We start from the raw sequence: 26045 nt of genomic DNA, 5'->3' as shown, positions 1-26045 counted from the left end.
GTACGAAGGTTGTCGTAGTTTCCACAACAGCGTTCACCAAAGAATGAAAAAGCCGACCCACGGATAGAGCAAACAAAAGAAAATACACAAAGTGGCTAACGCGAGAGAGCGTCTTCTTTATTTTTAACTTCTCCTGGTGAAAGAAACAATACTCAGACCAGGAGCATGTGCTTAAAGCGGCTGTTGCCAACAGTATGGCGCCGTATGCCAGCTTGTCAGTCGTTCGGCCGCGAACGCCACTCTACGTTTCTGCTTTTTAAATATACCAACCGAACTCTCTCGGCTTCCCAGTATTACGTCGACGACTGACCACGGCGCACGTCTTTGCAACTATCAGTTCGAATCATCGTCTCGACACCCGGGGAGACGATCTGCCGCAACGTTTATCGATCGACCGCCATTCGCGCACTTCCGTTTCGATCTGTTCCCATTCGGCTCACGTTAAGGTTTCACTGATAGGATACGTTCGCGATTTCCTAGGTATGTAACACTTGTTGTTTTAGGTAAAAAGATGATCTGCGTTCAAATATCTTTATTTTTTTATTTCTTTTTTTTTTGGCGTTTCATCGAATAAGTAACGATGAACTCGAGTATATTTGGTACAACGAACAGAGTGTTTGTAGAAGATCAGTTATTGTCAGTATATGATAACGGGAAAGGAGAAAATCCAGGTGTAACAACTGAATCTGCATTCTCGAATCAACTTCCGTCTTTCCCGATTGGTTTGCACAACCATTTTAGATGCAGCTGCGAAAACACACGACTCGGGCGCGTTTAACATTTCGGCAGCTCGTAAATTCGCGTGCCAGCGGTTAGAACAGCGCACTATTCTCAAACTTTGAGATAGCTGGTTGGCGATTCGATAAAATCGCAGCAGTTTCTGGCAGGCGGGAAGCCGCTTCGAGACCATTGATGACACGGTCTTCGCGTAGATAAAGCGGCTTATCGGGGGCGCGACGGCTTCATAAATTACTCTATTGGTAACAAACCCTTCCATCTCGTTCCGCTAGTTTCGGCCAAGTCTATTCTGCAAACCGGATGATTAATGTCAACAGAACGTCCTATCTAGCCACTGAATTTCACGGATGATCGAAAGCTAAAAAAGAAAAAGAACAGTCGAATTCAACAGTCTTTAGAATGAAACGCGTACCTTCGCAAGTGTAAAACTAGGTAAGGAGCTTACGCAGACAGAATACTCTCGAAAAGATCGACCATGTCAAGTGCTCCGACACCTCCCAGAACCAAGAAGTATGGCTGAACTTCGTTCGTTTCTTACTATTGGAAAAGCAGCGGAAACGGCGATCCCATTAGTTTAATGGAAATTGGTTGACGACGATTGAAAACGTAGTTCGTGCGAGTCGAAGAGCGAACTTAACGTTTCTACGACTCGTCTCGTTGTTTATCGAAAAGCAGACCGATTTTCCGAGGAACAGGATTGCCACCGCATAACGGCGTCTAACTTCGATTCTAAAGACACTGTTTGTTACCTTTGAAAATAGCCAACGGCCGAGACTAAACGCGTCACCCGATAAGTAGTGCTTCATATTTCCGGCGGGGACGACGTCGACCAACTCGCAGAGGCAGCGCGCGAGCTTGTCGCGACGCGGTTCGATCGAGCTAACGAACTAGTCGAGCGCGTCTGTTTAAGTGAATTAACAGGAACGAGTCCAGTTTCGCCTTCTTCTTCTATTTCAGAACGGGCGCCAATCTCCTCTCGTCTATTTGTTTCGTTTTAGTTCGCCACTCGTTCATCGCTCTCTACGCGTCTCTCCTTTCTTTCTCTCGTTTTCTACGCTTTCTGCGTTCTCCTTGCTCGTCCACGTGTAAGCAGAATTCGAAGCTGAGCTGATGCAATCCACTCTGTGCCGCCAAAATGTTTCTAGAAGAAACTCCAAGTTCGGGAAGGTCGCAGTTTGCGCCGCAGTTCGAAGCCATTCGCGTCGTGTCGCTCTTTCGGGCATCGTTGAACATATTTTCTTGTCTTTTAGAGAATGATTTGTGTAGACGATTGGAGAAGAAGATTCATGTGAATTGATACCAGTTGGATGGAGAATTAAAGTTGCTTTGGTGCAGCGAATTGATACGAACGATCGATCGGACGCGTTACGAAGTCGGTTTTCTTTCTGTTTCGGTGTAGGAGCCTGGCGACCGCCGAAGGACGTTGTGTCGTAAAGTTCCCAGCGACTTCGTGAGAGCCTCCGAGTTGAATCGATGCTGAACCTCCTCGGGAATGAGAGCCAGCGCGAGGAAACATCGGAGAACTTGTAATAAAAGGACGTGAGAGGTGAGTCCCCATTTCTTGTAAGATATTTCTTAGAATCTTTAAGGAACAAGCGTTAATTCATTGGAAATTGCCCTCCGAATTCTCATATTGTACAAATTTTACTCGCTCAAATCACGCACTTCTACTTTATTTGTCTTTAAAATTCCTTAAGAAACTTTTCAATTCTTTTATTCAAAACATTTTGCTTTCCAAACATCGACACGCTTCTATTTCTTTTCTTTTATTAATTAAAGAATTGTGTCATCTAATCTTTTAAGAAATCTCATTATCATCTTATTCAATACATCTGTAATTTTATTCAATTCTCTTTCAAGCTTGCAATTCTTTTTTCTAAATAATCACGTAATTATCCGCTTTGCTTAAAATTCTTCCGTATTAGATCAACCATTTTCAAACGTGCGCAATCCTCTGTTGAATCGTCTTCTCGACACGAAACGAACGAACCCACGGATCTCATTATACTCGCAGATTCGTTCGATTGGTAGACACGAATTCCGGGAGGAAACGCTCGGATATTAGCCATTAGCTAGTGGAGAACGCATCAATTTGAGGCCACGCCGATTATTCCAATCGCGTGATTTTCTATTGCGAGATCGTTCTACAAAGAATGCATATCACATGGAAGAGTCACCTTCGTTTTACAGTTCCTCGAATCTTTCGTTTTCGCGGAGCTTTCGTTCTCGCCAAGCTTTCGTTCTCATCCCTGTCGAGCCACGTTTATATTTAGATCAAGGAAACAGTATGCAGAAAGGGCAAAATATAAGTTTTAGAGCCGTTCGCCATTCATTTCAATTTCAACGACGTGACCCGTGTTACTAAAGGAATATATTTAACGCCACGAGTAACTACTCTCATCGGGAAAGTTTACTCCTTACTATAAGTTCGGATTTTCCTAAGAATCATACGGATAGAAATTCCCGGAATAAAGCGAAGTTTCACGCGAATATTCTCGATTTAATATAATGTCTTTTTATTTGATTATAATAAATTTAAATTTATATTTCAATAAAATTGAGAAGCGAGACCGAACTCTAATAGTAAAGTTTACTAATTACTAAAGTATTATAGATGATAATAATTCGTGCTTTCTCATGTTACGTTTATCACAGCTCGTATCCCCTACTCCGTATGCTCCGTATGCATTGCCGTGTGATATATCGTACATCCTAATTTTATATTGTGTTTGTTGATTTAACCAAGTTTAGATATTTTCAATGGCATTCAAATCGAGTGACTTGCTTGACCATGTAAACACAGGAACATTCTTCGATATAGTATAGTAATAAATTAAACAATTGCTATATGAAAACTCCAAGAAAAGAAAATTCTTGTAAGAGTGAAAATATCATCGTGAAACAAAATACCGCGTAAAAGATGTTGTAGGAGATCGACGTGGCGAACAATCGAGGTTCAAGATCGTCGCCAAGCGGACCTGCACGTCGAGTGTAAAAATAGTCATCGATATAGCGGTTTGCACGAGCCTTCGCCTTGCCCTCGCTTGTCTATTGCTCTTCGAAGATGCATTCAACCTCTATCATAGGAACAGGTTTGCAAGCAAACCAACTTCCCGCTGTCGAGATTCCATCTGTTGGTCCCATGGGAAGAATCGGACTCGTCGTTCTAGCCAAACGCGATGAGCAGTTTATGACTACCGAAAGCAGCTCGATCGAGATCATCGTGAACGACTACCACAATGATGTTTGAACGTTGGTTGATTTATACTGATTGTTGTTGATTTTGAGCACTATCAACGTGGTTGTTATAGATTATTTCTATTTGCAGTTTATTCGAAGCGATTGATGCATTTTGTTTATATTTCGGTTCTCGTATCAGGTAAAAGTAACGCGCGGTAGTCGAAGTTATCAATTCTTGGTCTTTTAACATTTTTTCCCGTTTTTTAAAAGTTCTGTAAATTCATAACGATACATTTTTGAAGCTTCGAATGACTTTTTGTAGAACATATGGATAAATCTCATTTTCCTCCTCGCACTAGATAGAATTTTCATGGAGCTTTCATTTGAATTTCTTTGATACGAGTTTTATTCTTTAGTCGCCGGTATATTTGCACATCTTGTCCCTCGACGTTCATTAGATATTTTTCCATTTAGATTTCTTCGTTATAAACTTTATTTTTCAGTTCGTAATTTACTCCTACGTCTTGATGGATTTTTATCGGGACCCATGTTCGCAAAGATTAGACGAATTCGAGATCCCCAAAGATTTCTCGTTAGGATTTAGTTCGAAAGAAACACAGTCTCTTTAATACCCGTACTTTCTGAAGCAGCTTTTTTCCCACGAGGTTCCGGCAAGTTCGGTTCCAGCACGGCGGCTGAGCAAAAGGCGCGCCCTCCCCCAAAACTTCCGCGATAATCGCCTATAAAAACGAGAGGCAACGAGCATCTGACGCCATCAGAAAGTCCCTAATGCGCGGCCGTCGTTCACAGCCTCGCCCTCCTTCTTCACCCTTTTCTGTTTCTTTTTCGGCGAGAAACGAAGACTCTTCCAACGACCTACGTGGTCCGGATTTGCATTATAAAAATTTCCGCTACGTTATAAAATTCGCCGCAATCGCATCGCGGCGCCGCAGCTAAAACGTATTATGCCAAACGATTTTCTTATCTCCATGTTTTCCCTTTTCCGCGGGAATTTCGTCTCGTTGTAGAAAATTTTTACGCTTCCTCGTCAAATTGTATGATATTTACTTTTTCATTGAATCGTGTATTAGAAGTAGAAGAAAGGAAGTTCACGAAGAATTTCTTGTATTGTATTCTACAGTGTTCGTTAATACACACACGTACACACACAGGAAAGCTTTATCAGTAGACTGCAGATATTTATGCAAATTCGTAGCTTTTTGAAGATAATTTAAAAGAATGAAAGTTAGATCGAAAATTGCTTTTTTAATGAGCACTATATTTGGATGAATTTTATACCTTTGCATATTACACGCATACTCTGTGTATTCTTTCGTCTTTTATAAAAATGAAACTTTTACGATACTTGATAGAAGAACGCTTTTAAATATTACTGAATCCAAATTCTTAAACTCATCGCTTACACCACGATGACTTTTAGCTTATTTTTGTTCTCTCGCATGTCTGCTTTCACATAATTAATTTTCACGAAACACGTTCGCAAAGATGGCGATTCAGGGGCAGGAAGTCGCACGAACTCCCTTCGATCGTCTGGTAATTTCTCCCCAAGCTTTCTCGAATCTTTATGAAAGAAACGAATTCCTTTGTCCCGGTTTCCACTCGCCTCTTTCACGATGTTGGTGATTAATCGCTGCAGGTTGGCAGGTCCGCGTGTCACACTCACTTAATTCGCGCTAAGTCGCGTTCCCGTACTTCTTACAAAGCCTCGTCGTAGCCGGAGCATTACTTAGCTCCTTAATTGGAACACGACGTAAAAAGTCCGGTTCGTTTCTTGCCCCCGTTTGAAAAGAACATGCGCCGCGTCAAGTTTTCCAACCGGACCACTGCCTTCGAGGTGGCTGCCGGACGGTTGTTTATTAAAAAACATTCACAGTTGTTCGTCGCTTAGAACACCGGCGACGTTTAACGAAACTTGTATACTTACATTTAACGAGAGAGTTACGAAAACACTTTTGTCGTGACGATGTTTCGCCACTTTTCTCCTGGGGGCACTTGCATTCTCGAAATAATTGCAGAATTTAATAATTCTCATTGTCAGTTTAAAAACTGTTCACGAAGTTGCGAACGTAAAGACCTTTTAAATTTACGAGGATAAAGTGATCTCGCTTTGACAGATTTGTCGAAAAACGTGAAGTTTGTCGCACCACTTCTTTTTTGTAGTAGATATATCCAACAACAAATGGATTCTTGACTGGTCTGGAGGGTCAACGGGTCGACAAATCTCGCGTTTGAAATGTAGCGAGCACAAAGCAGAAACAGCAACGGCCAGCCAGCGGGAAGCGTTTACAGACAAATATTTGCACTTGTAACGGGATATCGAAATCGCAAGTCGAGCGTACGTGCCGTGACTCATGAATCTCTTCGTTCACGTGGCGGGCAAAGGAAATTACGGAAACTGTTAAATTCTTTCTTCGTGCTGTTCTCGTTCGACCGACTACACGAATTGATTCTCTTGTTCTGTGAGCGAATGTATCATACGTTTGATTCGTTTCCGAAATGTTTCCAGACTAAAGCTGTTGAGTAAATATGTATGTAAACTGAAATTGAAAGCAAACAAGTAAAATAGATCGAATAAAAAGGAATAAATTGCAATTATTATAAAATATATTTTTACGGAGCGGTCTGGCCGCACAGTCATGTAGAAACGTCGTGGTGTAGAATATGCCTGGTTATTCGATGTCGATGTTATCAAGACGAAATTAAACGATTGTTTCAATTCCCCGCATTCGGAAAGCCAGCTGCGCTGGTACGATTCTTTCAGTTCGCTTACAAACGTATTCAGATTATAAAATTAAAAAATATCTTCCTTTTTTACAAGAACATTCTCATGTGATCGATTCTTCGTGTAAATTCTTTGCATATCGAATTTCGAAAGAAATTAAACATCAGTTATGAGAATGACAGCAAGAACCCGAAAGAAATTCATGGAACATGTACCTTGAATTAAAATTAATATATAATTAATGTCATCCTAAATCTTGAATTTAATCATCGAGTTAATGAACGAAGAATTAAACTCCATTTAAATGAAAAAGATTAAAGATATTTCATATGTCTTTTCGTGCAATTTGCTGTTTTTTACGATTACATATTCCACCGGAGAATCGATTCAAAATTCAAACAATGCAGCAATGGTATAAGTAGTCACGTCGACGAATAACCGATGATTCTTTTGTTGTTTTCTACTGACAACAGTCGCGATTCAAGGAGCACATAGACATAATGATAGATAGTTGGTTACGCAAACGGAAATACGGTCAGTTAAAATTATCGTCGAATCGAATGATGAATGAGCGCGATGTTTTTTTATAGGTTCGTATTGTAGAATATATACCTAAAAGGGGATTGAGTAGAAGATAGACCTAAATATGCATGAAATCGCTTGAAGTGACCTCTTTTCATCGCGAAACCTCTATCTGCTTGCTGATAAGCGGGATCGAACATGATGTGAGGAACGTATCTTATGGAATCCTCGTCTTTCTGGTTGTCGAGTGAAGACGTTTAATCGCGCAAACAAGAATGGACGTAAATTAAATGAAAGTTTCAGATATCAACGGACTTAGAATACCATTAAGAAGTGTAATTAAGTTGAACAAAAAACAAATTCCAGGGGGCAAAGTGTACGCTCGTCTTGTAAAACGAATCTTTTGTTTTTCATATCTGGCTAGTTTCAAATTTAACTCTTTAGTTAAAAGTCCTGAAACGTTTACGCCATCGAATCGAGTTACATTTCTTCTCTCATCGAACGTTTAACCTCGTTTACGGGTTATTTATCGACGATCCAACTAGCAAAACTATATGCACTTTAATTAATGAAGCAGTTGTCGAAAGGTTCTCGTTGTGTCGCGGACCATCTGAATTCTAAGTTTCTTCGCTGTAATTTACTCCAAAATTTTCACTGCCCTTATCACGTTCCACTTGGTCACCTAGAGTTATCCATGTTCACCGTGTTTCCACGTTTCCTCACACACCAAGCACTTGAAATTACCTTCGGAACACAAACACTGCAAGACAAACACCGTATTTTCCTCGATTTTAGAAAGCATATCGTGTGTGGACACCTGAATTCCACGTCCGTGCACCTCTCATCTGCTAATTGCGCCGGCATTCCCAATTTCTCTGAAAATATCGCCTCGCCGTAATTGGATCCCCAAAATCTACCTACGTTGTCGAGGTCTTTCGAGTCTTGACCGGATATCTCAATTTATTAAAATTGGAGACATCGTAAATTCGTTTGAGTGGCTGATTGTTTACGTTGTCGTTAATCACTGTAGATTCGACAAATGAAAAATTAATCATGAAACCTTCTAGAAATGTAAAGTTATACAGTTAGAACATGGAATAATACATACGAACAGTAATTACCGCGAATCGAAAATTAGTCACCGACGACTCTACAAATTAAAAATTAATCGTCAAACAGTCTACGGGTGAAAAGTTTTACAATTAGATCACAGGATAGTACATCTATCATCGCAGACGGAGCATCTATTGTTCAAGAACAGAAAGCTTTTCTGCTTTTCACATCGTGCTTTTGTAGATTTCCTTATCCGATTTACCTAACTTTCTCGTGAATCAAACTAGCTACATCTTTTATCCTATTACCTTTAAGTATCGATAATTCGAAAACTACTTATCTACTATGCTATTTGTTCGTAATAATCTAACAGTCTATTATATTCACGTATGCAACAATATTTTACGTAGTTCTACAGTTATCACTGTTCCACGCACACCACATTTTCCCAAGTTCTACAGCCCGTATCGTAACTCACCACAAACTCTACGCGCGCGTGGTTGCTAGTCAATACCACCTTATTCTAATTAGTCTGCTCGGGTCATTCATATTCTGCACACAGTTCTACCTAACCCTCTACGACAGACACCTAGCCTCCATTTCAAGACAAACGTCACGTCTACCGCAGTTTTGTTGAAAGCGAAATTGCCTGCTCCCCAGTACGACGATTCATCAACGAGAACAGAAGATGACGTGAATATCGCGGTTGCTATTTATTTATTACAAGAAGAACATTTTTCTCTCCTCTCCTCGTGCTGCACCTATATATTTAATTCGTTTCAATGGTTAAAGAAGTGAAACAAGCTAGTAAGAGGGGGTTGTCCGATCGATGTGAAATCGTGAATCAGGGAAACGAAGGAACAACGATAACTTTGTACCCAGACAAAAGTGCAATTACACGGTTAACGCCGGTACGAGACGAGCGCATTTGATCGTGCGCGTTGCGCAATCCTCGCAACTCCCGCTGTCGTCTCCTTTGTTTTTTTTTTCCGCTCGCGTGATTGCAACGTGATTAGTTTCGCACCTGGTCTTCCCTTGAATTCTTTCGTACGAAGATTCTATTTGATTTCAGTCCGTGTCAAATATTTCCAGCTTTTCGAAGAATATTCTGTATCTGACAGACAGTGATAAATTATACGATATTGTTGCAACCAAAGACTAAGTGTAACTTAGTGCTTAGAGTTGAGAAAATAGTTGCAATTTCTCTTAAAATCTTTGGGAATCCTCGTTTTGAAATATTGCAATTTATATTATTTCATCGGTGACGTGACAAGGTACAATTTCTTATTTAATTTTACCGATCTAAAATGGAAAAGCGAACAATGCTAACGTGTATGAATGAAAAGGTTCGGAAACAATTATAATCTTTTTCTTTTCGAAACATAATATTCGGTATTAAAACGTATTACTGCGAAAGAGTGCTTGAATGAGTGAACGATCGTATTGAATAATTTTTCCTCAATACGAATGGTTAATTCTCCCGATGCTGCTTTTACCAGAAAATAATTAAGAACGTCTGATTCTTCGAAGCATCTTCACAGACCTCTTTCCATCGCGAAAGATAAAGGACAAGAGAAGCTTCAATAAGCTTACCCCAGAGACGATACTAAACAAGTTTTAGGGATCTCCGATACAATCAAGCGTCTGGACTGGCATTAAGCACCGAGAATCACTGGCTTGTTTTATCATCGATCGGAAGTCGTTTCATGACACGGAAGAGATTCTTATACGAGCAACGAAAACACGACGCAAAAAAGGAGAAACGAGGCGTCAGCTGTTGAATGGCTGCTGACGAGTGGCCGTAACAAGGTTTAACTTCTCTAAAAGCTGCTATTTTACAGCTGTGTCCAGCAAGTTTTGTAAGAGCGACAGCAACGATGAAAAGCAACATGTTAGATTACGTATCTCGCAAAGAAAGAATATTTTTATTCCCATAATATCATGGTCCTGTAGAGAGGCAGCGTCGATAACGGAATGAAGAAAGTGTCGAACGTGAATATGATTAAGGGTGTCATCGCGAACCAAATTGATGGTTTTATCAATCCTGCGACTATCACGACGTGACCTCGGTTTGCGGTATGTTATTCGGGTAAACTTACGCGATAACGTGTCAGCTTCAGGAAACTTCGAAACAGTTGCTACTGCGTTGACGTCGGGTGGCTTTGCTAACGCCTGTTTCATTCATTAATTAGATGGTGACTTACAAGTTGCGACGAGGTAATTACATGATCGAATTTTCAAAGAGCAATTCGAAAGGTGAATCGAGAGATCGTTTGAAAGCAAAGTTTCACCTTTTTCTCTTTTCCTCTCAGATTTAACTCGGTATATCTCTGTACCTGTCTGAAACTTTTCGACGTACGTATTCGTTAATTCGGAAGTCTAATCTCCGAAAGATTAAACCGTACAGGGGAATATTGAGCAACGGTCATGTGTTCGTAGTTAATTGGTTCGAACGTTTTAACATTTCCTCCTTGCTCGACTTTGCAGAACAGATTTGATTAATTCTGACCCCGTAGCTGGAATTTGTAACCCTGCCAACAATATCTGTCACACTGTTCCATTTAAACGTGTTCCGCCCGGCAATTCAATTGATGTAATTTCCCAGTTTTTGCTCCCCCTTTGCGTTCGATCAGGCTTCTTTTCGCGTCCAATATCCGCGGTTGGTCCCCACTATAGCCGGAGCCAGAGATATTGCTCGCTCAAGGACATCGAATCACTTTTATAAGATCTTACAAACGGAAAAAACTGCGGTCGAAATGCACCAGATTAGAAGATGAAGAAGGAAGTATTGAAAAATAATTTGGATGATTTCTTATCGCATCTTTAGTTAGTTAGTTTAGATAGAACAAATATTTCAGAATGTAAAAATTCCGGGGGTCGTAATTACGTTTATCGAATTTATCTTGTAAATTAATTTCTCTATTATCACTCTCTGCTACTTGGAATATAAAAACTTGAGGATATTTGTCTGAGCTAGAAAACGTAACTACTTCCACCGAAAATGAATCAGGTTTCTAAAGGCGAGAGAACAAAAGTACAAAGGACTTAATTTCACGGAAAACAAGGTCCGCAATAACCAATCGATCGTCTCCAAGAAAATGTAACGGGGTTCGGCGGAATTTCGAGGAGCACCGCGGCGAATTCGAAGCGGTGCCGTTCGATTCGTCGACGATAACGACTCAGCCGCGACTTATTTCACGCTTCTCCGCAAATTATAGCGTGGCACACCGGGCTTCTCAAGCCGAGGTTGATTAGATCTGGTAGCGGGGCCGGCTATTTCACGAGGAACTCGCTAATTTTGAAGTTAATGCCGCGTGCAACGGCGCTTTTCGATTCGGCCGAATGGAGTTCGTGAGTTCCATGCTCACGTGATATCCTTCGTTCAACGTTCCTTTTCGAAGGCGGAAAGAGTACTGTCGTGGCTCTGAAACCACCGTCGGTCTTATCTCCTTCCCAAGCTGAAACGTTTTAAACGTCGCGCGCGCACGTTATTCAGGCTAATGGTGAATCAACTGGTTTATTTTTATCGTGTAAAAATACTGGTATTCGTTCGAGCAAAGGTTCTCGAACAAAGGTTTGCTATTTCGATTTTTCGTTGTGGATATTCGTTTGTAAAGAAACATGGATGAAACGGCGAAGCTTACAGTGAAATTTATAAATTTTCTATTTAATTTGTTAAATCCGCGATATAGATAGAACCACAGACACAAGGGGTTTAGCACAGTTTGAACAAAGTATTTAGAAATGGAAGAAACGAAATCGAAGAGATTTCTTTCCTTGACCGATTTTTGATCCTTTGATGGAGTTAGCAGGTGGGTTTCGGTAGATGGCTCGTGAACGCGCCATTACCATGTAATCGTTATGTGAAGCGACGGAGAAAAGTCGAGATTGCATTCTTCAACGGAACGCATCATTTGACTTCGATCTCTTTTATAAGATCTTACTATTCCAAGCATTTTCCATTTCTCTTTTTCAGCAAAAAAGAATATCGAAGTATAATAAAGAATCACACAGGTAATATCGGTTAATGCTAATGTCTATATAAGAATATTGCACGACTGGTAATGTAAAACGAAGTGGTCGAGTTTAATATTCGTTCAGGTGTTCCGTGGGATCTGAAATGCAGATGAACCGACTACCTTAAAGACGCGAGCCATCCAAACAAACCCGGCCGGAATTAGCACATTAAACGAAAGCCTCGAAACTTTCGGCCAGGGGATTTCAAATAGACGAAGGTCCGTTCAATTTAGAACCGTGGAGAAGAGATCGAAACTCGTCGATCGCCCGTCTCGAGACTTTAGAATCTTCTATTTCGGATGATAATTAAACGGCCATTGTTCTTCACCGACTAATAAGCCTATAAAAAGGAAAAATCGAGAATATGTTTGAATGGTTCGTAGACAGGTGTGAGTTACATCATCTCCGGAAAGTTTCGCATCTGGAGTTCAATACATATTTCTTCCGTTCAAGGCAAAGTTATGCAATGCATATTATTCTTCTTACGTTGCATAGGTATAATCGTTGTTTGAGATAGCAAGAAAGAAGTATCGAATGGAAATGCGACGAAGGAAAAGTCGTGGAAAAATTGGCCGTGAAATACGCATCTAGACACCTTCGCCTCTAAATCTCCTTTATTCCTAACCAAACGCCATAAATTTATCTTTTATCAGCGAGAGTAGGCCATCTAACGTACTATATAAACAGAAATGGCTTTGTTTGAAACTTCTTCTATTCCGTAGACCATACTTGAGAAGGAAGAAACGGAGAAGCTCTCGTTAACGATACAGGTTCGTCATCGCAAGCCAGGTTGCAAAGCGAACATAAATCAGAGAGAATCGTCGTTAGCCACGGGAACGCGTATATCATCGTCCAGTTTCGCCTCGGTTCTTTATATTCTTTTGCGGTTGCCGACTCTTGGCGCTAACGTGAGAGTACTCGCCGTGTACAAACCGCGGCCCATTTTTATCAATCCGGACAATTTACTCCCGAAATAACTATAACGCAGAAAAATGCCCTTTGCGGAAGATCTTGCAGATCGCTGAGAAAATCACGGTAACGCGCGTCGAACATCCATCGACCTCCTTTGTTTATCTTCTCGTATCTTCTCGCGTAAAATAACGAGCAATAGCTCTTCTGGCGCAAATTTTACGAAAATTGCGCATAATCATGCTCGTAACAATTTTTTACCTTCTTGTTTTTCTTCTTCCTCTCAATCATTGTCAGTTAGTCGATGTTCTTTATTACTATGATATTACCGATCGTAGGTAAAAAATACAAGTTTCTTTCGACATCTTTTTTCTTCTGGTGTTCTTTTATTACAATTAGATAACAGATTTTTATACATTTATGGAAATTTGAGACTGCAAAATTGCACGTTATATTAAAAATCATGCATTATAACTAAAGTAACGAAACTAAAGAAATATTGAATAAGAAATTTCTGCCTCCAATTTTTTTATCTGCATTTGCAAAGATACAAATTTGTGTAAATATCTGAATCTCGTCATAACCATAACTATTCTTTTTACGCTCGAAATTCTATCTCGTCTTCCGCTTTCTCTATGATCGAATGTGCAATTAACATAACTCAGCGGCTTGACTGGTAGAGAGATTTAATGGCTCCTGATACGATGGGCGCCGATGATTAGATCACCGGTAACTTCCACGGAATCCCTACGTACGAGCGTGTATATGTCTACGCGTTTCCAACTTACCTCCAAGTACTCGTTAGCTCTGCAACCGATTACTAATGGTGCATCTACTTTGAGAACTCGATCCAGTGACTCGCTGCAGCTGCATCAGCGAATTTCTAACGGAAATCCTGACAATACGCGACAACGATTTGTGTCGTAGCGTAGCAATAGAATCATAAAACTATCAGGTCTTTAGAAATAACTGCCATTGAATAATCGACGGTCGTTTATAATCAGGAAAAACCGAACGATGCGTAGTTTTTAGAATTAGCATACCTTTCCTATCTTTCCGTAAACTGAGTTTTATTATTTTATTGACTACGAACTATCTTTACGCGTGGTCACCTCAAGATCTGTCGCTAAATCATGCGAGCGGTACTTGGGAGCTGAACTTCCTCCTTTCACGCATTTCATATTCATTAATTGCTTACTTCATCTCGAGAAAATGCCAAAGTATATAATAGAATTTCGTCGAGTAAACACGCAGTCTTAACAGAGGCTTTGTTTTTTCTGAACCGTCATTGTTTTTCAAAGAGGCTCGACTGCAATAAGTTACTGCAACAATTTGTTTTGTGCATCTATTAATCGTTCATTATTTTCCGGTTGAAACGTTCACGTAACACTTGTCGTTGTTCACTGATAGATCACTGTTTACAGTATTCGTCAAATGATGAATCGTACGAATCCACGAATTGTTTTTTTTTTTTTTCTAGGATTGAAAATGTGCGTATTGTCTACTCGTACAGAGATAAGCAGTGACGAGATGTTAGAAAAAAAAAAATAAAAAAAGGAAAAAGAATTGGATGAACTGCGCGAGATATTAGGAAGAGACAAGTTTTCGTGTCTCTTTAATAGTAGGGAAGTTCTTCTAATGAAATTAGTACCTTCCAACCATCGAAAGGATAAGGACTACGAGCGTACTACCGTTACATGAGAACCGGTGGTTTAAAGAAAATCGCATTCGAAGAAGTTTGACGACAGCACCACTTCGCTTTGAAGCGGCAAACAGTAAGGGGATTTCAAACGAACTGGCGAAACGACGTGACGCGCCGCTGCTTTCAAATAAATCTACTTTTGGCCACGAACGGAAAAAGAGTAACAAGGAGAAAAAGAAACTTTGCATCCGTGGATTCTCGTTTGATTAACATCGAGCTGTTTCTCTCTCTCTCTCTCTCTCTCTCTCTGTCGAAAACAACGACGCTCGAAAAAAGAATGCATACGATCCAAAGAGTTACGAAACCGATTACAACTACGAAAAAGACTATTATTCCCAGGTAAACAGGCTGTTTCTTTATGAGCGAGTTTGTACTCTTGACACTGTTTGCAGATGCGGAATTTGAACGAAAAGATAGATATTAAGAGAGAGAGAGAGAGAGAGAGAAAGAGAGAAAGTTCAGTCGTACTGGCAGCGTTTTATTTGACTTCGTTTACCAGCCCATGTCTGTTTGCCAGCACACGTGAAATTTATTGCTGCCTGTGAGAACTAATTGTTGACGGTATCATGAATCAACGCGTGTTTGCTGGCGGATAAATCGGTTAAACACCGTGATTACCAGTCTAGCATAATACGTCAAACTTGCATAATATTAAACCGCTAATGCGCTTGGTTTGTGCGCTACGGGAACTTTCCACCGACGGCCATTTCTCCTTCCATCACGACTTTCCTCAAACTGAAGCGTCAGGGAAACCGACATAATTCCCTTAAACCATCACGTGAACATAATTCTTCTTAATTACGCCAAAATTTGCTAATAATGTGTGTACATTCTTATCGTGTTTATATTCTTTTTTTTCTTTTTTTAGAATCTTTAAGAACGATCTTGATAGTAGAATGAAAAGTACTTTTAAAAACAGATCATCCACGTTGCCCGAATCATTTCCCTTTATCTGCCCTTCACAGATGTTTTGCATTACTAAAACTTGCTAAAAGTAATTCACGGCATTTCCAATTTTTTCCAAATTGTTTCAGGATTTTCTGTAAGAACCAACCGCTTCGTTTCACGTGATATTGAGTAAGAAAGCAATATAATCAGTTATCAGTTAACCTTAAATTGCAAATTGAAATTAACGTCATACGTTGTAAATGTCGCTGTCTTACTAAAACGTGGAGCTTCACGTGACTTGCGATAAAAAATGATGATAAATAAAGTTCAACTGGCACGTGGGGAGAAAAATTCTGATAAACAAGAACGTGCAACCGAAAATTTACCTCGTGAGAGTCGCAAAGAAACGCCTGTTTCGTGGCAAATATTTGCACACCTAGCAATTGGAGAATTATTTTCAAACTCAAACGTGTCATCGTCTATGATCTCTGGAAGACTTCGTGTACGTATCGTACGCATCGATTCGCTATCGGTTTCATGATTCTAATTATTCGAAACTTGGATCAAACAAACTACCGCAAAGTTCGTGACAGTTGTGCAAATCTCTCGGATCGCTTGTGAACAAATAACGATTTAACTAAACGTAAATGTCGAGTCTATTATATGAATATAGATACAAGATACGAGAAACATTAAGGCAATTTTCTGAGAAAGATATAAAACGTGATTAATCATCGCGATTCACGATTACGATCGCACTATCCGAGTAAAAACAGCGAATTCGTTCGCGATGTGTTGACTCATCAAATGTGAAAACGTGTCGAGTTCTGGCGACGATCGTTGGCCGATTGATGATCGCATTGGATGCAACTGTCGTCACGCGTCAGGTGTCAGAGCATCGATTCTGTCACCATAAACGATCGAAAAATTTTCGCCGATGTAACCGTTGAAACTATTGGATGGAATTCTCCCGATATATATTTTGCGCTTAGAGCCAGCAAAAAATTTTGATAAAAAAACTGAATCCATATTGACATACAACAATTCAAACGGAAACTTTTTTAAAATGTGGCTTTAGATTTCATTCCGCGATACAGACTTGCTGTATGTAGATATGTATATGTGGTAATTTAGCTTATGTTTAAATTAAATTTAACCGTGACTCGTTAGTTAGATCGAAATTGACAAACGAAGTGTGGTTAACTTTCTGTAATAAAAGTACTCCACGTTGTTCGTGAATTTTCGTTGTAATTTATAATTGGCGGGTCGAGCTAATAATAAATCGCAGAGATCGATAAAACGATCCAACTCAAATAAAACGCAGCAAAACGTAACTTCCACATACTTGTATTCAGTTGAACAAATAATCCGCAGCGGTCTCGACGCTGATAAATTAATTGTCCTTGCAGTGGAATAGATTAATCATCAAAATGAACGAAAAAGCAGCCGCGCATAATTTATAAAGTTGCACGACAAGAACGACTGCCGAAACCAACGCGAAAATCTTTCACGGAACACAGGGGATTATACGGTCTTTAATCAGACCGAGTAAAGTTAATCAGAGTGCAAGTGCAGCAAAGAGAATACTCTAACGAATCTGGGGAGATCTAAAGTCTCATGGAACGAGTTCGATCGACTTCGGCGAAAATTTAAATCACGTCGCGACTCCAGAATCGACCAGGAGTCGAACTTTTCTGGCCCTTGGCGCTCGCCATCGGTCCCCGATGCATCTGGAGGATAGCCAAGTGTAACGATGGCGCAGCAATGCGCAATGACGTACCGTGGTGCACCGTGAGGATCAACTCATCCAGAAGTGGGCTGGCAATCGTGCTCAAATGCAGACACCATCGGGCCGTGTCGATTTTGACAATATAATGAAATTATCGATGAGGATGTCTTTTGCGCTACAGTGGCTCGCGAGCAGAGCTTCAATCTGCAAATTCACCTCGCATCGACCTTCAATGACGCTTTGATTGCGTAAGATTCTCTTACTCGTTCCTCGAGTATTTAGGCAATTCGCGACGATGTATGCGAACACGAGGGACAATTTTCAAGATATAATAGAATCTCTTGTTATATTATATTTTCTTGCCTGTAAATTACGCGCGATTCATTGCCCCCTCCCCCAAAAAAATAACGAATCGATTAATAAGTAACAAATATCGAGATGTAGCTCGCTCTCAAGTACCGAGCTGATTAAACTTTGTTATTCGCTCATATAAAGAAATAAACACTCATGAGACATTCGCGAGAAATAAACGTCGCTCGTTGTCAAGTATCATTGCCAAAAATACTTTATGAAAGAAACAACTACTATTGCATTTCAGTTGCCTAATCGACAAAAATAAACTTTGCATTCTGGCAGCTAACACCGTGCACAAACATTCATCACCTATTCATCATTGTTCTAAACAGTCGCAATGAGATCATCTTTTTTTTCATTTCTTTTTCTTTTTATAGAAATCATTTGTTTTGCATTAACATTCGTTAACGAGGTAATGGATGTATTATTTATTACACTCGATGTAGGCGATGCAGGCGCTCGTACGAACTTTCTAATTGATACTCTCGAGAAAGATTTCGACTATATTAAAGAAGGGTATGGATAAATTTCGCTATCGTTTAACACGAATATTCTCGTTAAATGGAAGATTGGTATTTATCGCGGTATAAATTGCTTATCCCTCTTCGCTCTCGATTAACGTTGAAGAGAGAACTCGAATTCTATGATTGATAATAGTGGAAGTGACGCAAGATCTGGATCTGCCGCAGATGATGCGAGCACTGAGTCGAATAATGTCCTTATCGTCGTTAATGAAGTTGCTAATTAAGATAGATCTCTGTTTGCCGGGGGCCGGGCGATCGACTTCTGATAGACGAATTATGTGGCATATTTCACGAATGTTTTTCTCTTTAGATCAAGCATTTTTACCAATGTCACAGTTACAGACATCGATGCATGTTTTCGTAACGCAAAACGTTTCTCGAAACGTTTAATGAAACAGTATTTGCGTACAGCGACGTACTTAATGAACGCACAACAGACTCGTTTAAACAAATATGTATTTTTAGCGCAGAGTGTACTTTGCATCCTCTTCTTTTCGTTCTCTCGTTCCTTGAAATCAGTTGAAGAACAGGCCAGATGTAATTTCACGAGAGATGTTTCTCTTCTTATCGGCATTACGCCCATACTTAAAGTCTTATTAGTCACACGGTAATAAGTTAATTACATTCGTTTGTTTTTCCCGGGTGTTTTAAGAGGCTCGTAACATTCTCGTGAGTCACGAGGAGATCTTTTTTACGAAAGATAGTAAAATAATTGCGTGATTCTCGATAGATCTTTCGTGTTGTTTAATGATGGCAACATCATCGCTCGTGTGTACATAAAATGATTTAAGGCCAATTTATCACATTAATGGTAATACGCGAACGCGTGTTTAAATATCAAACATTGAACGATATTACGACACAGAATGGAATGAAGCTTTCTCGCACTCTCTCCCTAATCCATTCTTATCGATGTAATTTGCCTTTCTTTCTTTCGTTCACGACTTACTCCGAGAATGTGTCATAAATATCTCGAGTCTGAATTATCGAAATTGTCTCGAACTGTGAATGTTTATACAGGGTGGTTGGTAACTGGTGGTACAAGCGGAAAGGAGGTAATTCTACGCGAAAAAAGGAGTCGAAAATATAGAATAAAAATTTTAGAATCACCCCGTTTCCGCTTGTACCACCAGTTACCAACCACCCTGTATATACCGTTGTTCTCACGCAAGTACGATTATTATTGCTCCACGACGATTCTGTTAGCTTTAAGATTCGATTTACATCATCCTGTGAGATACGGGATATAGGTATGCAATCCCAGTCCTTCGCGTCAGTAATGTACATTTTAAGCGAGGTCTGTACGATCCACGTTCATATATCATCGCCTCTTATCGCGTATTATAAACGTAACACCGAAACGTTGGACTGCATCATGTAGTGCTTGTGTAAAAATAAAGATACATCAGTGTGACGTCAAGAGCGAGGTTTCGAATAAAGAAAAACAGAAAAGGAAGAAGAGACCGGAGCTTCAACAGGGAAACCTCGTCTCGCTTAGATGGCACTTTAGAGAGTGCTGTCCGCAAATTTTATTTTTCCCCCGCGTTTTCTATGTTACCACTATATTTTGTACGAGAAGTTTCAAAGTACAGGCTACAGGTCCCGCCAGGATACATCACTCTATTGTTCTAGTCTTCCAACTTACTCTAATTCTTATCCCAGCTTTTGGCTCATGTTCTATTTCTCTCTCTTTTTATTTTCTATCTACTTTATTGCTAGTGAAGCTGCAAGCTACGATACTTCGGAAGAAATATCTCTGAAGATGAATTTTCTTTGTAACAAGGTACTAATACGTTCTTACTTAAGGATGAGTCTAATCCTTTCCAAGAAAAATTATCATTAAATACTACGCTGTTCGAAACACTTAATGTATCTCTGTTAAATACGTATGCCTCTACTGCGTCAATCAAGTAAACAAATCTGAGAGATGAGATCTTACGAGCTCGATCGGTATTATTCGTATGACGCTTTAATGAAAATTTATTTTCAGAGAATCGTTACAGAAAAAGCGTATTTCCTGATAGATATTTTTATGAACCCTACGTCAATCGATTTTCGGCATGATTTTTTAAAAGCAATAGTTTTAATATAATCCCCATCCCAATTTTCCTATGCAAATCTCATTGCAAAGTCCATATGCAAATTTCCAATGCAAAGTTCAAAGCAAACGCATTCAAAAGTTAAAATTCAAGCAAATCCTATTCGAAAAATATGACGCTCGCTACCTGTCTCATATGCCAAAAAGTTATTCCAAAGCATGCCAAGATATTACTAACGATAAGCTGTACTCGCCAATGTAAGGCCCGTTATTAAGTAAGAGTATCAAATTTTTATATGTACGTCCGATCTATGTAAACCTTTTGCAAGAAAAGTTAATCTTCTCAGATTACGTTCTAGAATATACATATTTTTGTTATTCTTATACGATGGTTCAAGAAGGTACTTCAATGTGCCTGTATATATTACAGACTTTCTATATCTTCATCCATGCGTAGTAAAAATAACCTAACCACGATAATAATATTACCAATCAAATATTCTGCAAAATCAATAAGAGAAGCACTGTATACATTAAATATTTCGAGCAAACATCGTTACCTTAAAGCAAACAGGCAAGCGACCGCTCAACCGGATGGCCGAAATCTACGAAACGAATAAGAACGTCGATCCTATTTGCGTTAGGAATTCGTCGAGAGTCGAGAAGCTGTCGAATCGCGGCGACAAGCGCAGTTTCCCGATCTGTGCGACGTCGCCGCGATTTGGCTCCGATCCAACCGCGTCTCGTGACGCACAGAAACAGACCGAACGCGACGATGCACGCGTCCTCGTAAGAAAAATCCCTGTCCTGTTTCCGACATCGCCTTCGAATCGAGCAGACGCCACGCTATCCCGTTCTCGAGTGTTTTTCGTTCGTCGAACGCGAGTTATCGCGAGCTATCCCGAGCTTGGAAACTTTCCTAGAACGATCCCTGGACAAACTGCTAGCCGAAATCCGACAGGAAATTCGGCTGACGAGTTGAGAACGTTTAAGAGCGCCGATTTGAGAATTACAGAAAAATGCTTTAAGTTACGCCGTCGAAGATTTATCGTCCCCTAAGAACTAGAGAAAATTGTTTCCTATTCTTTCCTTTCTTTTTCTTTCAGAGCTAAGCGAGGACGCAATTAAGGGACAATTTTGACTGTCGTTCTGGATCCCTAGTTTCAGTTATTTCAATTATACGTTATTATCGTTTCGAACGTTGTACAGAGTTTAAAGGCTTTCGTAGAATTTTAGAAACTCGTAGAAAGCTTCGATTTCGGTACGCGTTTGCATCCGTTTTTGTTTCGTCTAAAAGCGAAATACTCGTGTAATTCATCGAGCTCGAAAATTTCAGCTCGCTTAGTTTTCCTATAAACACATCAAGATGAAAACTCATCGATATAACTCTTAAAATAGTTCTCCTGTTGCGAAGCTTTTGTCTTTACTTTTTCTTTTTTTTTTTTTTTCTTTCAAAGCAGTTTGATTATGCTCTCGCTGGTTCAACTGGCGAGATCACGACCACCGTCGTGTATTAAAAGAGTAACGAAAAAAGCAAGGAAAAATAATAAAAGACCGAAGCTCATGCAATATGCATACAATCCGTGCTGGCAAAGGCCGGAGCAGCTGATATGGTTTATCGTTAATCTCCGGCTACCAATTACAATACCGTTATCGCTGATGCTCGTCATGCGAGAATTTTTCTATGGAGTCACCGAAACCATCGTCGAACTCGAAATCTCTTCCGAATAATCGTTAATTAAACAGTCCTTTTCACGTACGACGATTCATAAGTAGTCACCGTACTAATCGAGAAACGATTAACCCCTTGGGAAATCCTTGGCGAATGCGGAAATCTCTGTTTCGACGATGTTAAAAGGAACGGATAGAAGGGATATATTTGTCTGTCGGTGAAAACGCGACTGTTTCAGAGCGCATTTTAATACTCGATTTGTAAATCGGCTACCAAGCGAGAAATCAATCGGTAATGAAAGTTTCATGAGACGCGAATTTGTATCGCGACTCGTACGTCACAAGTTTCTGTTCGTTCGCGTTGCTGCTGAACAGAGCAGACGGGATAAAAGAAACAGATCGACCGTCTCGGAGGATTGCTTTTTACGCAATGTTATTTCGGGTTGTCACGGTTCATTATATTCGTCTCGTTGAATACGATTCCTCGAGAATCGAATCGCGACGAAAAGACCCAAGCTATCGTATTTACAGCGGAGATCCTTTCTTCCTTTCCTTTTTTTATTCTTCATCTCTTTCCCTCCATATATGACACTATAGAAACGCAATAATTTGAAAAGCTGCGCTCGATGAAAACTTCAATTAAATTTGCAAGCAATCGCCATTTACGATTGAACCGCAACGTTCGGCCAGCCGTAATAGCTGGGAAACGAATGTCCAAAAGCGAAACGTTATAGAATCGTATCAAATGCCTCGGTCGTATAATTGATTCATGGATGCTTCCAGTAAACTCTTTTATCATTCAATTTATTCTTCTTTCGTTAGTGGTTCTCGCATCTTGCAATAGAAAGCTTGTTCAGTTTTATCAAATTTTCATAACTCTTGCGAAACTTTGCATACTATTGAAATCGATCGAGATTCTTCATCGTTTCTCTAACATTTCTCGAGTCTTCTGGTACAATAATCGTAATGGTTATTAACGTTATGATGACTAGCGAGAAATATTCAAAGTCGTTAAATTTTCTTACAAATAACAAAAATCATATCTTATCCATTGTTGGCGTGAAACTAAACGATCGTCATAGAGTTAACGATCGACGGATAATGCAGAGCGTTTCCTTTCTTGTCAAATTCGCGCTTCAACTTTGTCTCTTCGAAAAAGTCCCAGCTTTCATCAACCATGGCGTTACCGCTTCGCTGCACAATTACTTTGTAGATCGTTCATAAATTCACGAAGTGCATCGATATCAGCAAAGTAGAAGGTCCTTCTTGTTACAGGTCGGCGAAGTGCACACGAAGTGGAGGCTGAAAAAGAAAAAGACACCGTGTAGCTGTATCGCGTCGAGTTTATCGGTAGGCAGCGAGGTGCAGCTTTCCCTATCGCGCCGGAACCGTCGATCATCGTTCGGCGAAAGCAATTTTCCCGTGAAAAATTCCAGAAAAACGTCGTAATGCCGTTAAACGATTTTCGGTCGATCAGCTATTTAAAGGAATAGGAAATACTTCGATCGATGGTGGTTCATCGAGCAGGAGGTAAAAAAAAAAACTCGTGTCGGTCGATCGAGTTCGAACCTAAAATTTCTTTAGAAATAGATTTTGAACAAAAGATTTCGATATTTCGAAGCGATTGGATTTTCAACGCGTTTTTTCGTTGCTCAAGAAATTTCGAGAAGAACAAAAGTTCCAAAAGCAGCGATCCGTCACGGTCGGTCCGATAAAAATTTCATTGGCCCCGGCTGATCGGAATCACGCGTCGCGAATAAATTTGCATCCGCTCCCCGGCCCCGATAGGTCGCAATGGATTTGCCGCTCTCCGAGAGCCGGCTAGCATCGAGACGTCGATTTAATTCGCGGTCTACCAATTGTTTGTCTCGTGACAACCGTTCTCGTGATCGATCAGCTTCCGTGAACTCGAAGCACGTGCTCTCCCCTCCACGTAAGTAGTTTCTTCTACCAACGAATTAATCATACTAGCCGGCGGCTGTTGATAACGAGCAATCAGTTAAATTGAGATCGTTAAATCTACGCGAAGCTGCCATTCGTGATAACCACAAGGGAATTTTTTTACTGGTTTTTTCGATGCTTATACCGAATAAAAACCACGTAACAAGTGTAATCTTTCTAACGTTGTTTGCCCATGACTCTTGACACCATCGATAAGAAACTGTGGAAAATTTCTTCGCTAACGATCCTCTCTAACGATCTAATTAAGTACCGCTCCTCGTAATTCGAACGGTGTCATTCACGATCGTCGAGCGTCCAAAAAGATTTTGAAACGAGACGCGTGCTGGGTAAACGAAATTCTTCTTGCGCGAGCTCTGGGTATACCGTCGTTGATAAATTGGGCAGTGTCTCGTAAGATCTCGGTTAATCGCGCGTTGCGAAATAACCGGCAATCACATGCTAGCGTTTGAATCCTACGTGCCTTTCTTCACGAAAAGCTTGTTAGATGTTGTCACTATCGCTGTTTACGAAATAAGAGAAATTTATCACCGTTTCCAGCCGTCATCTCGCTTCCATAAAACAGACATCCACCCTCTCCGTTCGCTGAAGTTGACGATGGAAGGATGTTATCCGCCTTTGTTCCTTGCAAATTGATTTTACAATTAGCTTCGGTTCCAAAGATCCGCAACACTGTGACGTCTTTGGGATTTTCCTAATATCTCACGTGCACGATCAAACATCGAGAACTTTTCGTCGTAATTTCCGCGATTTCACCTGTCACGGTTAATTTCTTGTCCAGCCTCGACCTACGTTTTAAGCGAGCCACACCTTGCTCCTGAATTTATAAATCTGATTTCCGTGAAAGAGGGAAATGGATTGGGATTCAGCTCCAAGGAAGCGCGGCTCGCAAGATGCTTTTCATGGCAGGGATTAAGATTCTCCAGATTTCAAACGTGCTCTCGAGATTTCCTGAATGCAGTGGATTATAAAAAAAAATCCCTCGTTCTACGGAGAGAAAAATATATGGCACGAAATGCTACTTTATCAGAGGAAGCGTAAAGTTTCCTTGGTTTTTACGTAGAATGTAAGAGGTTTTTACGTCCGGACAAAATGTTCGGGGTGGGATTCTAGACAAGGCGTCGAAGGCCATGGAACGGAATGAGACACTGGCAGATAGAAATGCGTATAAAGAGGAAACGTCACGGGCTCATTGTTTCAAAGTGCACGGTACGAAAAAGCTTCCAACGTTAGTATAGCCATTGGCTAAAAACACTACCGTCACCGAGTCTTTCGTCAACATTTGACGTTTCCTTTGCATTATGCGACCCGCATTGTTCTCGAACGCGCGTTAAGTAACGCGTGGCGATACGGGAACAACGCTCCGTACGATGGAAGATGAGAAAGTTGTGAAAAAAAGCTAGGTTTCTGGAGACTATGGCATATTTCAGTTCTGTATGTAGTCGTGTAAACGCGATAATTATATATCATTTCTGCATCTTAAACGAAGAGAAGTGAACTGGTCGAATGCAAATCGGCGAAGACCCTTGATAGCGTGATGATCAATTATGTTATTCAATATTCACGTGACAAGCCATTGTACGTCGACCGAAGATTCCAATTGACTCACGTGTAATTACATCTGTCACGCTGACGCAACATTTATCAAAAAAAGAATATCGCAGAAATCCCTCGATGAATTATGCAATTGACATTCGTATGAATCTCCCAAATTGTCAGTCGCGGAATTTACATTTACAAATCGATAAAATAATTCCAAGAACATATGTATATATATATATATATACATATAAAAAGATATGTATATATACCATCTCTATTCTAGAAATTACTTTTATTCCAGAAACTGTCGCTCGTGTGCTACCAACGCTCAAACACACCTTCAGATACAATCAACACCTCACGAAACTAATTACGTCCTCGACCTGAATTTCTCAGCTACCTAAAGACATACTGATAAGTGTTCGTCTGGTTCCCTTCACACGTTCGTCTCCATTCGTGCACAGTAGTTTGGCGAC

The 26045-nt window shown here is 40.2% G+C and overlaps 1 protein-coding gene and 3 long non-coding RNA genes across 8 annotated transcripts in view; 1 reads left to right on the top strand and 3 right to left on the bottom strand.

Moving 5' to 3' along the window:
• LOC117157346 (sodium-coupled monocarboxylate transporter 1) overlaps nucleotides 1–26045 on the top strand; it is a 158066-nt gene that overhangs the window by 120576 nt on the left and 11445 nt on the right. Inside the window, exons 5-6 of one of the 5 annotated variants that reach the window (XM_076625089.1) lie at nucleotides 2138–2284; nucleotides 23344–23418. The gene's annotated coding sequence lies outside the window, so the exon portion shown is untranslated. Of the gene's footprint in view, nucleotides 1–2137; nucleotides 2285–14642; nucleotides 14938–15898; nucleotides 15942–23343; nucleotides 23419–23444; nucleotides 23599–26045 lie in introns of those variants that run through there. The other 4 variants (XM_076625091.1, XM_076625090.1, XM_076625088.1 and 1 more) reach the window with 4 other exon arrangements.
• LOC143303692 (uncharacterized) lies at nucleotides 518–2139 on the bottom strand. The gene is made up of 2 exons (XR_013060211.1): nucleotides 1184–2139; nucleotides 518–1096 (listed from the first exon to the last, which is right to left on the bottom strand). It is a non-coding gene; the product is annotated as an uncharacterized LOC143303692 (long non-coding RNA).
• Nucleotides 6343–10453, bottom strand: LOC143303694 (uncharacterized). The gene is made up of 3 exons (XR_013060213.1): nucleotides 10336–10453; nucleotides 6554–6876; nucleotides 6343–6476 (listed from the first exon to the last, which is right to left on the bottom strand). It is a non-coding gene; the product is annotated as an uncharacterized LOC143303694 (long non-coding RNA).
• On the bottom strand, nucleotides 21825–26039 carry LOC117157349 (uncharacterized). Its single transcript, XR_013060210.1, has 3 exons — nucleotides 25908–26039; nucleotides 24559–24651; nucleotides 21825–23370 (listed from the first exon to the last, which is right to left on the bottom strand). It is a non-coding gene; the product is annotated as an uncharacterized LOC117157349 (long non-coding RNA).

The sequence above is a fragment of the Bombus vancouverensis genome, chromosome 15, assembly GCF_051014615.1.
Source record: "Bombus vancouverensis nearcticus chromosome 15, iyBomVanc1_principal, whole genome shotgun sequence".
Classification (NCBI taxonomy): domain Eukaryota; kingdom Metazoa; phylum Arthropoda; class Insecta; order Hymenoptera; family Apidae; genus Bombus; species Bombus vancouverensis.
The sequence above is the reverse complement of the archived record's forward strand: the minus strand, read 5'-3'. Positions and strand labels throughout refer to the sequence as shown.